The following is a 12,897-nucleotide window of genomic DNA, read 5'->3' as shown; positions in this document are numbered from 1 at the left end:
ATACATGTTAAATTTTGGTGAAAGGCAGCTAAATACTTGGCCGAACCAGATTAGCATTAGCCGCTAGCTCATCAGTACTGATGTGACCTCCAAAACAATTCAGGAAGCTAGCCAAGACTTGAAAAGCAATTATTTCTGACTTTTACTCAGAACCATAGTTGTGAAGGGATGAAAAATCTCAATATGTTGCCTGTAATAAAATAGTTTGCTAAATAAGGTTACAGCCATCTTTAATCCCAATCCCATTTGTCCATAAAACCTAAGATTTACAGGGAAAAAATAGACTAGAGTATTTATTCTGATCTCACAGAACATGTCAGTAATATTTCTTTTCATAAATCCTCCAGCAGCGAGACACAGAGCAGCCTCTCTGGAGGGCTTTGTGACTGAGAATCAGAAATGACCTCGCGGCATTGTTTCATTGGAATTACAGCCCTGGACAGTGGACTAAAGGCCGAGGGAGAATAAACCCAAGTCTTAGAGTTATGATGGAGGACGGCTATCACAGACCACCAGCATCCCACTTATGGTCGCACAGTGTACGCCCGGCTTAAAGCCGGGCGTACACTGTGCGAGTTTTTCACTTTTTTGAGCCGATTTTCCACTCGTGCGAGAATCCACGAGATCGGGGCGAGTTTTGCGCCGAGCGTCGTGTAGTGTACAGGGGGTTACGAGAGGCGATTAACACCACGTGGCCAGCTACCGGTCAGCAATCGTGAGCTCGCACAAACTTCTGGCGTGTTTAATATTTTGCACATCCCTCGTGAGGGTATCGCACTGTTGAAGCGGCACTGCGAGCAGCTGCGACCCAAAAAGTATCAGAACTGCTCACGGCGCATGCGCAATCCTGCATCAACACCGCTAGCCCGCTATTTCCCTAATAACACACGCTGTTCGTTTTTGTTTCTACACGTTTTTTTACTCAAAGATTGTCAAGAAAGCGTGTTTGTCGTGTTTATGTCAAATTAAACTGATCACAAAACAGATTTATTTTCTTTATTTCGTTTTCCTCATCCAACCCCCATAAATCCCTGTGTGTCCTCCTGCAACACTCCTGAAGGACAGCAGGCAAAACAAGACAAAAAAGTCTGACGTGTTGTGTAAAAACTGCTATTTTTAGCATATTTTTAGGTCCGACGTGTTGCTACCAGACGTACAGTGTGAGCAGTCAGATTGCATCCGAGAACTGGGTCGTGCAGTGTGAGCTCGTGAGATCTGCCCTGCGAAGAAGTCGTACAGTTTGAGCTAAAGCTGAGTGCTACGAGTGAAAAAGTTACACAGTGTCCGCCCGACTTTTAGGGTTGTATTCAACACTATTATTTATTGTCGTGTTGGGCCATCACTGTGATGCTGATGTAAGAACCTTGGTGTTTTGCCTTTTGAAGGCGTCTTTCACTTAAAACTGTAAGACAGAAAATCATTAATACAGTAACTAACAAAAGAGGGGCTTAAAATGTCCAATACTGCTCAATATGTCTGTGAAGGTTCTCAGTCATCCAGGTCATTGTAGTCTAAGGAGCTTTGAAAGAAAAGCGTCTGGACTTCTTTGAGTTGCTTGAAGACGTTTCACCTCTCATCCGAGAGGCTTCTTCAGTTCTTAGGTCAAATGGTGGAGAGTCCCAGATTCACACCCAGTGGGAGTTTCCCCCTGAAGAGGGAACAAAAGACCCCCTGATGATCTTCTACATAAACACATGAGCCCAGGTGTGAGGGTGGGTGTGGGTCCTATTCAGCCAGAGTTTCGGGTGAGCTCATTATGAAGCCTGGCCCCACCGTATCATGTGAATTCCTGAGGTCAGATGGCCCAGGATATGCGTGGGCGTTGAGGCATCTAGGAAGGGATCTCAAAACTGGATTATAGATGGCAGACAGTTGGTGTCGTAAACCACCGCCTCTGTTCAAAGATGGTTGCTCACAGTGGACATAAATGGCTTCCTTTACTCCTCTTTCAAACCATCTGTCCTCTCTGTCCAAAATGTGAACGTTGGCATCCTCGAAAGTATGACCTTTGTCCTTTAGATGCAAATGAACTGCTGAGTCCTGTTGGGGTTATTAGGAGCGAACAATTCGTAAGCTTTAACTTACTTTTGGATTCTTCAATAAATTCTGTAAATATGGGAATATTTACTGATTTATTAATTAATTAAGATATTCTTAGATATACGGGGCACCATTCCCCTTTAACCGGGGGAAAATTGAATCCAAAACTCTTATCAGTCTTTCTTGAAGTTCGTAGAATCCTCGGAGCAGAGACTTCTTTTCGACACAACAAAGCTACTGGAGACGAAAATCTGAATTTTATAACGTTTAATTAACAATTTGTCAAATGAATAAACAGTGGCATAAATGAATAATAACCATGTGATATGATTGAAGATGGATGTGTTTGCGTGTGATGGAGGATGTATGAATGGGGTCCTTTGTTCTCACAAAGGAGTAGTGTGTGTGTGCATGTGTATGGATTCAAAATGGAGTCTTGAATACAAGATGGCTGACCCCTTTGTCTGGCTAAAGTGTGAGTGGCAACTTGCACTTTAACTTCCAAGGCACTTAGAATCATCAGTAACTTAACCTTAAATTCACTCAAAACATTTCAAAGGATCATGAAACAACACAAAGGATTAATCACAAATAATATCTTTTAGTTTAACCACGTGGCCAAGCAGAAAACATTTAAAGATACCAAACAATGATCAATAAGCAGTTTATTTATTCAAAATGACCCGGCGGACGTGTTTTGGGAACGAAAGAGGAAGACACGAAGCTACTTTTTAAGCAATAGCGCAGTTTTATTGCTTATTCTGGACTATAGAGGAAACGGGAGAAGAAAAGGAGAGAGAGAAATGAGTTTTCTGATCACCAGAACAGCAAGGCGTCCCCCGCTGTTTGATTTGACGGTTCTCCGTGTTTCTCCGCAGTTTTCAGCGTCATCCGTCGGTTTGATGCTTTCTCCGTTGTTTGGCGTTCTCCGTGAGTGTTTCTCCACGGGCTGGACACAAAGAGAACGAAGTTTCTTTTGTGCTGAGTTTGACAACTTACAGCGTCTCTGAGAGCTGGATGGAGTTGCTGCTTTCCTTCGCAGTTCTGTGTCCTCAAACATCAGCTGGAGGGGAGCAGAAACGAGCAGATCTGATGGGCGTGCAGTTTAGTTTTTTTCCAGCGGTCCCGTGGGCTCAACTTGGGCACTTAGAGCTTCCGCGTGCTCAAGGGAGTCGGAGCGTTCGACAAGCGTGTCCTTACCGCCAGGTATCCTGGGCAAAAGAACGAGGTTTCTTTGTCTCTGCTGAAGATTTATGGTCTTAGTTCGCGGGAAAAGCTCCACGGCCTCCCGCACATGCGCAGAACGTGTTTCTGGTATTAGGCGGTGACATCATCCCAATGCTTCCGTGTACAAAGCATCATGGGAAATGAAGTTTCTTGGCGCTGATATGATTAATTGCTTTTCAGAGCAATTTAAGCACAGTCATTTTGGAGAAAATCACTGCATAGTAATTTCCTCATGAGGTCAGACACTCAACAGTCCTGTCCCGTGGAGGTGGCTCTTCTATGTTGTGCCATGCGCTTGTGAAGTGGCTGTTTGGTTTCTCCGATGTAGAGGTCTGGGCATTCTTCACTGCACTGTACAGCGTACACCACATTGTTCAGTTTGTGTTTAGGAGTTTTGTCTTTTGGGTGAACCAGTTTCTGTCTGAGTGTGTTGCTGGGCCTGAAGTACACTGGTATGTTGTGTTTGGAGAAAACCCTCCTGAGTTTCTCTGATACACCGGCTACATAGGGCATGACAAGGTTGCTGCGTCTGTCTTTCTTATCCTCCCTCGCTGGTGTCTGGTCTTCTTTTCTTTGCATCTTTGCTGACTTTATAAACGCCCAATTAGGATAGCCACATGTTTTAAGTGATTCCTTTATATGTGTGTGTTCCTTCTTTTTCCCTTCCGGCTTAAGCTTGGTTTATGCTTGACGCATTCACTTTCCGCGCGGTGATGCGGCTCGCGGATGGAACGCGCTTCACAACTCGCAGTGTTTATGGTTTGTGCGGCTCGTCTCTGCGGTGAGCCAATATTCTCCCAAACTGAACGGGGCAGCATGGAGCTCTACAGCATGCATCCAACACTACACCATAATAGAAGTAGAAATTACTGTTTACAACACGGCATTTCAGCATTTTTAACAGCGTTCTCGTCTTTTCCGACAGTGCGAGCTATTTCTCTCCAAGAATTATTAACAACATGTTGATCACAATGATCTTGTAACAACCAGGGCTGGAGGACCCGTGAAAGCACCAGACACAGTAAGACGCTTTAAAGTTTTTATTTGAGAACACACAGGGGAGTGTTACCAGTCTGTAGGAAGGGCAGTAGCAGAAGGCTTGGTCAGGAGGGGAAATCCAGAGGCAGAGTCCATGTAACAAATCCAAGGTCAGGAGTCCAGAAGATCAGAAACTGTGAGATAATCCAGTCAGGGAGCAGGCAGGTGGCAAGGTCGAGGTTCAGAAACAAGGTCAGGAACTTGAGGTTTAGGCAGGGTTTTAGAATGCTGGATAATCTACTAACAAATGCTTTCAAAAATCTGGCACTGGCTTGGTGTTTCTCCTGATGTTATATAGAGGTGGTTGCAGGTGGAGCTGATGAGTTAATGTGAGACAGGTGGTTTGAATCAGGTAGATGATGAGCTGGTTGTGGTTGCTGGGGAAACCGGGCCTGGCTGGAGTGGTGGCATGACAGAATCCCCCCCACAAGGGCCGGCACCGGACGGCCCACCCGGCCGGCCAGGACGGGAGCGGCGGGAGTCCCGGAGGAGAGAGAGGTCGACGAAGCGGCGAGCGGGAACCCAGGACCGCTCCTCAGGACCAAAACCAGCCCAGTCCACCAGGTATTGAAGCCCACGGCCCCGGCGCCGGGAACGGAGGACCCGCCGCACAGCCCAGACCGGACCACCAGGAAGGAGCCGGGCGGGCGGAGGGGGCCCGGAGGAGGGCACGAGAGACGAGGACACCACAGGTTTCACCTTTGACACATGGAAAGAGGGGTGGACCCTAAGGGCCCTGGGAAGGCGGAGGCGAACAGCAGCAGGGTTGATGACCTTGGAAATGGGGAAGGGACCAATGAAACGGGGAGCCAACTTCCTGCAGTCCACCCTGAGCGGGATATCGGCCGTCGACAGCCAGACCTTCTGACCCACCCTATATGCGGGAGCCGGAATGCGCCGCCTGTTGGCCGAGCGGGCATATACTGCAGAGGCTTGGAGGAGATGGCGCCTAGCGGACCACCAGGCACGGCGACATCTGAGGGCGGCGGCATAGGCAGAGGGGACGTGGGCCAGGGTCTCTTGAATGGAAAACACAGGGGGTTGATAACCAAAAACAGTGAAAAAGGGAGACACACCTGTCGCAGTAGTGGGTAGAGAGTTCATAGCGTGTTCCACCCAAGGCAGGTTCTGGGACCAGGTTGTGGCGTCGTCCTGGCACAAGAGGCGTAGCTTGGTTTCCATTTCTTGGTTGTGTCTCTCCGTCTGTCCGTCGGTCTGTGGATGAAACCCAGAGGAGAGGCTCACCTGAATCCCCAACCGGGCACAAAAAGCTTTCCAGAACCTGGACACGAACTGGGGTCCTCTGTCCGAGACGATGTCTTGTGGAAGACCATGGAGGCGGAAGACCTCACGTGCCAAGATATCAGCCATGTCAGATGCGGTGGGGAGTTTCTTGAGGGGGACCAGATGGACCATCTTGGAAAAACGGTCCACGACTGTGAGGATAACTCTAAAGGAGTTAGATGGAGGTAAGCCTGTGACGAAATCCATGCTCAGATGAGACCAGGGCCGGTGTGGGACGGGCAAAGGTCGTAGAAGACCGGCAGGGGGTCTACGAGAGGCCTTTGCTTTGGCACAGTCGGGGCAGGCCCTGACAAACTCCCGGGAGTCCTTGGCCAACGCCGGCCACCAGAATCTGCTTCTGACCACGTTTATAGTCCTGGTAATGCCTGGGTGACAAAAAAGGCGAGAACTGTGACAGAATAACAATACCTCTGTCCGTAGGTGGTCAGGAACGTAGATCCGACCAGGCGGGCACTGAGGAGGTGCTGGGTAGAGATGTTCTGTCTCCTTGAGTTTGTTCTCCAGAGCTAGGCGGGAGACGCCCAGCAGGACCCCCTTGGGGAGGACTGTAGAGTCCGTGGAGGCGTTGGGTTCAGGTACCTGGTGTTCCATGATCCGAGATAGAGCATCTGGCTTGGTATTCTTGGTGCCAGGTCTGTAAGACAAGTGGAAGTTGAAACGGCTAAAAAACAAGGCCCACCTGGCTTGACGGGGGTTGAGACGCTTGGCTGTCTGTAGATACTCCAGGTTTTTATGGTCAGTCCAGACCAGAAAAGGTGTGATAGCCCCCTCAAGCCAATGCCTCCACTCCTCCAGGGCGAGCTTAACCGCCAACAGTTCCCGGTCACCCACGTCGTAGTTTCGTTCAGCTGGAGATAGGGTCTTAGAAAAGAAAGCACATGGGTGAACCTTGTTATCAGAGCTGCGCTGGCTCAAAACGGCGCCTACACCAACAGCTGAGGCATCCACCTCTACAATGAACTGGCGTGCAGGATCCGGGGAGTGGAGAACTGGAGCGGTTGTAAACAGTTCTTTGAGTTTGAGAAATGCCCGGTTAGCATAATCAGTCCACACATAACTGACCTTGTTAGAGGTGAGGGCATGGAGAGGTGCAGCGATCCTGCTGTAACCTTTGATGAACCGCCGGTAGAAATTAGCAAACCCCAGGAAGCGTTGGAGCTGCTTTCTGTCTGTCGGAGGGGGCCAGTCAACCACAGCGGTCACCTTGGTGGGGTCCATGGAGATCTGATTGGGGGAGAGTATGAATCCCAGGAATGACATGGAGGCCTTGTGAAACTCACATTTTTCTGCTTTTATAAAGAGGTTGTTTTGCAGCAACCTGAGAATGACTGCTCTGACGTGTCTTCTGTGGGTGTCCAGATCGGGAGAGAACACAAGGACATCATCTAGGTAAACAAACACAAACCTCCCCACCATATCACGTAAAACATCATTGACGAGGGCTTGGAAAACAGCAGGGGCGTTGGTGAGGCCAAAGGGCATGACCAGGTATTCATAATGTCCATTTGGGGTGTTAAAAGCAGTCTTCCACTCATCCCCTTCTCGAATGCGCACCAGATGGTAAGCGTTGCGCAAATCAAGCTTGGTAAAAACCTGGGAACCTCGAAGGGAGTCGAAAGCAGAGTTGATAAGAGGGAGAGGATAGCGGTTCTTTACCGTAATGTTGTTAAGTCCTCTGTAGTCGATACAGGGTCGTAAAGAACCATCCTTCTTCCCCACGAAGAAAAATCCAGCACCAGCCGGAGAAGAGGAGGGGCGGATGATTCCTGATTGTAGGGACTCGTGGATGTATTTCCTCATGGCTTCTTGCTCTGTAAGAGAAAGGGAAAACAGACGCCCTCTAGGGGGTGAAGTTCCAGGCAATAAATCAATGGCACAATCATAGAGGCGATGAGGAGGTAACCTGGTAGCACGATGCTTGTTAAAAGCCTCCTTGAGGTTATGGTACTCAATAGGGACTTTTGAGAGGTCCGGGTAGGTTTCCGATGAGTCAGGTGTACGTAGGAGACTAGGAGAGGCATTAGTCAAACATTGGGACATACACTGGTCAGACCATCCCAAAATCTCCCCCTTACGCCAATCCAGCTGTGGATTGTGAGTGCGCAACCAGGTGATTCCCAAGATGACAGAGATGTTAGGAGAGGGGATGGCCAGGAAATTTAGGGTTTCGACATGGTTCCCCCCAAGCCTCATGGTGATTGGGTCAGTTTCATGGGTGGCTTGGTAAATGATGTGTCCATCAATAGCCTGCACTTCTTGAGTCCGGGCGATGGGGTGCAGGGGCAGGCCAATAGACTCAGCAAAAGAAATGTCCATAAAGTTTGTGTCAGCTCCAGAGTCAATAAACACAGGACAGCTGTGCTCCTGTTTGGCATAAAAAAACGTAGCAGAGGCAAAAGGTCGTACGGGGGGTTTTGGAACCAAACGACCCAATAGAGCCCTCCCCTTCTCTATTGAGCATGCCCTTTTAACGTGCAGTTACGTACGCTGTGATCTGAGCCCCCACAATAAAAACACAGGTTGAGTAACCGACGTCTAGATCTCTCTTTTTCTGTGAGCTTGGTCTTCCCGATTTGCATGGGTTCATCATGGGAGGACTGTGGTGTGTTGTAGTTACTCACAGTTGCGTTTCCAGGTGAAGTTGCCGGACCTATGGGCGCAGAGCGGGGACTGACAGGTGGCATGGGTCTCCTGGACCTGTCTCTCCGCCTCTCCAACAGTCGGAGGTCGATGCGGGTGGCGAGATTCTCGAGGTCCTCCAGGCTTCTAGGAAACTCTCGAGTTGCCAATTCATCCTTGATCCGGTCCGAGAGACCCTGATAGAACATGTCCATGAGGGCTGCCTCATTCCAGTCGCTCCCTGCAGCCACAGCATGGAAGTCGATGATATAGTCGTTAACCCTCCGGGTTCCTTGTTCCAAAATCAATAATCCTCGGGTGGCCTCCCTACTTGGTAAAACAGGGTTAAAAATCCGAATGAGTTCATTCGAGAAAGCACGGTAATTAAAACAGATAGGAGAGTCCTTAGCCCATTCAGCGGTGCCCCAAACCTTGGCTTGGTCCGACAATAACGAGATCACATAAGCCACGCGAGAGCGTTCGGTTGGAAACGATGAAGGCTGTAGTTCAAAATGAATCTCGCATTGGGTGAGGAAGGGGCGGCATTGTTTGGGCTCACCTTTAAAAACTTCCGGTGGAACAAGACGAGGTTCGTGGACAGGGGAGACCCGGAACTGGACCGGGGATGCGGAAGCCATCGGGACGTCGGTCACATGACGAGATGAGTCACCGGTTCGGAGCAGATCCAGGAGTTCGTTTACTTTGTCTCCCAGACCAGAAATGGAGCGTTCCACACCGAGCTGCCATTCCTGTGTCGGTGCTGGGTCCATGGTGGCCAGATTTTTCTGTAACAACCAGGGCTGGAGGACCCGTGAAAGCACCAGACACAGTAAGACGCTTTAAAGTTTTTATTTGAGAACACACAGGGGAGTGTTACCAGTCTGTAGGAAGGGCAGTAGCAGAAGGCTTGGTCAGGAGGGGAAATCCAGAGGCAGAGTCCATGTAACAAATCCAAGGTCAGGAGTCCAGAAGATCAGAAACTGTGAGATAATCCAGTCAGGGAGCAGGCAGGTGGCAAGGTCGAGGTTCAGAAACAAGGTCAGGAACTTGAGGTTTAGGCAGGGTTTTAGAATGCTGGATAATCTACTAACAAATGCTTTCAAAAATCTGGCACTGGCTTGGTGTTTCTCCTGATGTTATATAGAGGTGGTTGCAGGTGGAGCTGATGAGTTAATGTGAGACAGGTGGTTTGAATCAGGTAGATGATGAGCTGGTTGTGGTTGCTGGGGAAACCGGGCCTGGCTGGAGTGGTGGCATGACAGATCTCTGAGAGCTGAATCATACAAATGTCTGTATTTACGAACCTCTGCCGTGCCGGTCCGCCATGTTTTTCCGCGTCCGACCGTCCGCGTGGTTAGAAATTTTCCGAGGTGCGCGTTGCGGAAATCTTGGGCCGTGCGGAGACGCGGTGGAGGGGCGTGGTTGTTAAAATGACGCAAAATGACGCAACTTTTCCGCGCGGAGCCGTGCGGACCTCGCGGACGCGTCAAGCATAAACCAACCTTTAGAGGGAACATGTTCTGCCCGGTGGTGTAGGGTCTTGATTACTCCAAGTTTGTGTTCCAGAGGGTGATGTGAGTCGAAGAGGAGGTACTGGTCCGTGTGTGTGGGCTTCCGGTACACTTCGATGTTGAGGTTGCCATTTTCTTCAAAGTGCACAGCGCAGTCCAGGAAAGGCAAGCAGTTGTCCTTTATGTTTTCCCTGGTGAACTTGATGTTTTTGTCCACAGCGTTGATGTGCGTAGTGAAGGATGCCACTTCTTGTGTTTTGATTTTGACCCAGGTGTCATCCACATATCTGAACCAGTGGGTGGGTGCTCTCCCTTTAAAAGAGCCAAGAGCCTTTCTTTCCACTTCCTCCATGTAAAGGTTGGCTACAATAGGTGACATGGGGGAGCCCATGGCGCAGCCATGTTTTTGTCTTTAGAAACCTTCGTTGTATTTAAAATATGTAGTGGTGAGGCCCAGTTGGTTAAATTCAGTGCTCAAAAAGTGACAGGTTTAGAAATGCCAGCGACACTTTACAGTAAATGGCCAATGGCATGTATTTGATATTGCACTTTCTAGTCATGGAACCCCCCCAAGGTGCTTTGCAACACAGTCATCCACCCATTCACACACTGGTGTAAGGATCAATAAGCTAACAAGTTAATGTCACACTTTCAAGCATTAATAAAGTATTAACAACTGCTTAACCATATTATGCAATCCATTAGCAGACACCCTCCCCCTGCCCCTTTGTGTCCTTAAGAACACTTGACAGTTACCAAAATGGTAGAGTTAATAAAGGGACCCTTTGTTTATTAATGCTTAATAATGCATTAAGTAACATTAATAAAGGGACCCTTAGTTTATTAATGCTTAACAATGCACTAAGTAACGTTAATAATGTGAACCTTATAATGAAGTGTTGTTCATCTACCACTGTTTTTATTACTGACTATTTAGCATTAAACTAAGGTGGAAAACGTCTAAATATAGGCCATGAAGATTTACCCAAAATATCATCAGCGCATATCAGCCATGACCTCTTCATATCAGTATAGAATTCAACTTTATTGTCATTGCACATGTACAGGTACAGGGCAACGAAATGCAGTTTGCATCCATCCAGAAGTGCTTTAGCCGTGATATAGATGTATTACAATATATATTAGTAATAATATAGATGTGTAAGTATATTACAGAAATGGATCTATTACATATGTTATAATGTACAGGGTATGAAGTATGTTATGAGTATTCTATGACTATAAGTATGTACAGGCTGTAGTTAATACAAGCAGTCCATGAGTTTAACGTAGGTCATATGTCAGGAGGCAGAGTTCAGGAGTCTGACAGCTGTTGGGAAGAAACTGTTCCGGTACCTGGTGGTCTTAGTCCGGAGGCTCCTGTAGCGCCTCCCAGAGGGCAGCAGGGTGATCAGTGCATGTGATGGGTAACTGTGGTCTCTGATGATTTTCCCTGCCCTTTTCAGACACCGCTTCCTGTAGATGTCCTTTATGGCAGGAAGTGGTGCACCGGCGATGCGCTGGGCAGTTTTCCCGACCCTCTGTAATGCCTTCCGATCCGAGGCGGAACAGTTCCCATACCAGACTGTTATACAGTTGGTCAGGATACACTCGATGGTGCAGCGATAGAAGTTCACCAGTACTGGAGATTGTTAAAAATCCGTAACAGTCAAACTCTAATTATCAGTCATTGATATTTTGTTTTTATACCATCGATTTGCTTTAGTTGTTCAGCTAGAAGTTAGTAGAAAATAAAAGAACAGCGGTTATATGTTATATATTATTTTATAGCCTATATACTGAGAAGACGTCTCCAGAACTTTGTAAAAGAGAAAGTTGACCTGAGGCTAAACTTTTGCAATTCTTACATTTGATTCAGAAACATGCAGCGATGGACTGACATGCAGAAACCTCACATTCAGTCCAAAACAACTGAAGATGTCCTTTAACCCAAAAACATACGTCAGATTTTCAGGTTTTGACTCCTAAGGTTAACACACCTTGCTGCTTCTTCTTCAAACATTCATGTCCTAATGTATTTATCTGTAATCTGATGGTTTATAAAAGCATCGTGAATGTGTGCATGCGTGTAGGTGGGACTTAGAATGTATAACACCGTGGCAGTTCCTGTTAGCTTCATTTTTATACAACTGAAGCAGTATTCGCTTTGGCTATCATCTTACACTTTAATGTTTTAGACACCCTCACTGGGACATAATGGAAGCCAGAGACATCCCCATTGGGAGCCCATTTTCCCACTCTTGTATTACTTTGAAGCACATAAACATGTTGACTTTAGAAGATCCCTCAGGTTGGAACAAACTCAGATATGATAAAAATAAAGAATTTTCCTCGGATGTGATTTAGGATGTTTAGCTGTAAACCGTACCAACAATCAGGAAGGATGTCACGTTGAGGTTGTCACACACCTTTGAAGATGTGTCAGTGGAGAAAAACTTCAGCTAACAAGCAGACGGGTTGTGACACAAGAGCAGGAAACAAAGACACGCGCTCATCGTGTGTCACAGCGGAGCAACAACACAACAGAGGCTGCTTGATCGACACCGAGGCGCTATAATTGGAGCGTGTGTTAGACACCAAAAGAGCTCGCTGTGGGTTGATGTTCCTCTACAAGGCAGCCACTGTTAGCTAACCAGGGAGTCAGCCTGTAAAACAGCTGAACTTTCAGTTAGGCTTTAAATTGCGTTTTGTGCCACCTGCTGCTTGAGCATTTGCTGGGCAGAGAAACGCCAAGCTGTTTAATTAAGAAATTCACCCCCGCTGATGAGCATTACCTCGTCAAAGAGAAGAAACTTAAGAACGAGTGAAAGAAACTGAAAGAGCGTTTGGACACTTTTTATTTTAGGAACCAGGTCTGATTCAGAATGAGGTAACTGTGTCCCGTGTCTGCAGAGACAACAGACAACAAACTACTTCTATTAATCCTAAAGTCAGCAAAGCAATTGTTTGCCCACCTCAGGTCTCCGCACCGGAGCGGAGCCGTTGTAGAGCGGGTACCAGTAAAAATTGAGTTCGGAAGCGAGCGGCTGCGGAAGGCGGGGGCGGACCGGAGCGGAGCGGAGGTAGTGGAATTTGGGGGTTAGAGGGGGATAGGTGGGTGTGGCCAGCTCCGACTTGTTTTCTTAAAGTGACAGAG

General features: G+C 47.7%; 1 protein-coding gene across 4 annotated transcripts in view; it reads right to left on the bottom strand.

The window, feature by feature from the left end:
- c7h8orf34 (chromosome 7 C8orf34 homolog) overlaps positions 1–12,897 on the bottom strand; it is a 126,335-nt gene that overhangs the window by 66,529 nt on the left and 46,909 nt on the right. The window lies entirely within an intron of this gene.

The sequence above is a fragment of the Nothobranchius furzeri genome, chromosome 7 (genome assembly GCF_043380555.1).
Source record: "Nothobranchius furzeri strain GRZ-AD chromosome 7, NfurGRZ-RIMD1, whole genome shotgun sequence".
Lineage (NCBI taxonomy): Eukaryota > Metazoa > Chordata > Actinopteri > Cyprinodontiformes > Nothobranchiidae > Nothobranchius > Nothobranchius furzeri.
This window is presented reverse-complemented; position numbering and strand designations above follow the sequence as displayed.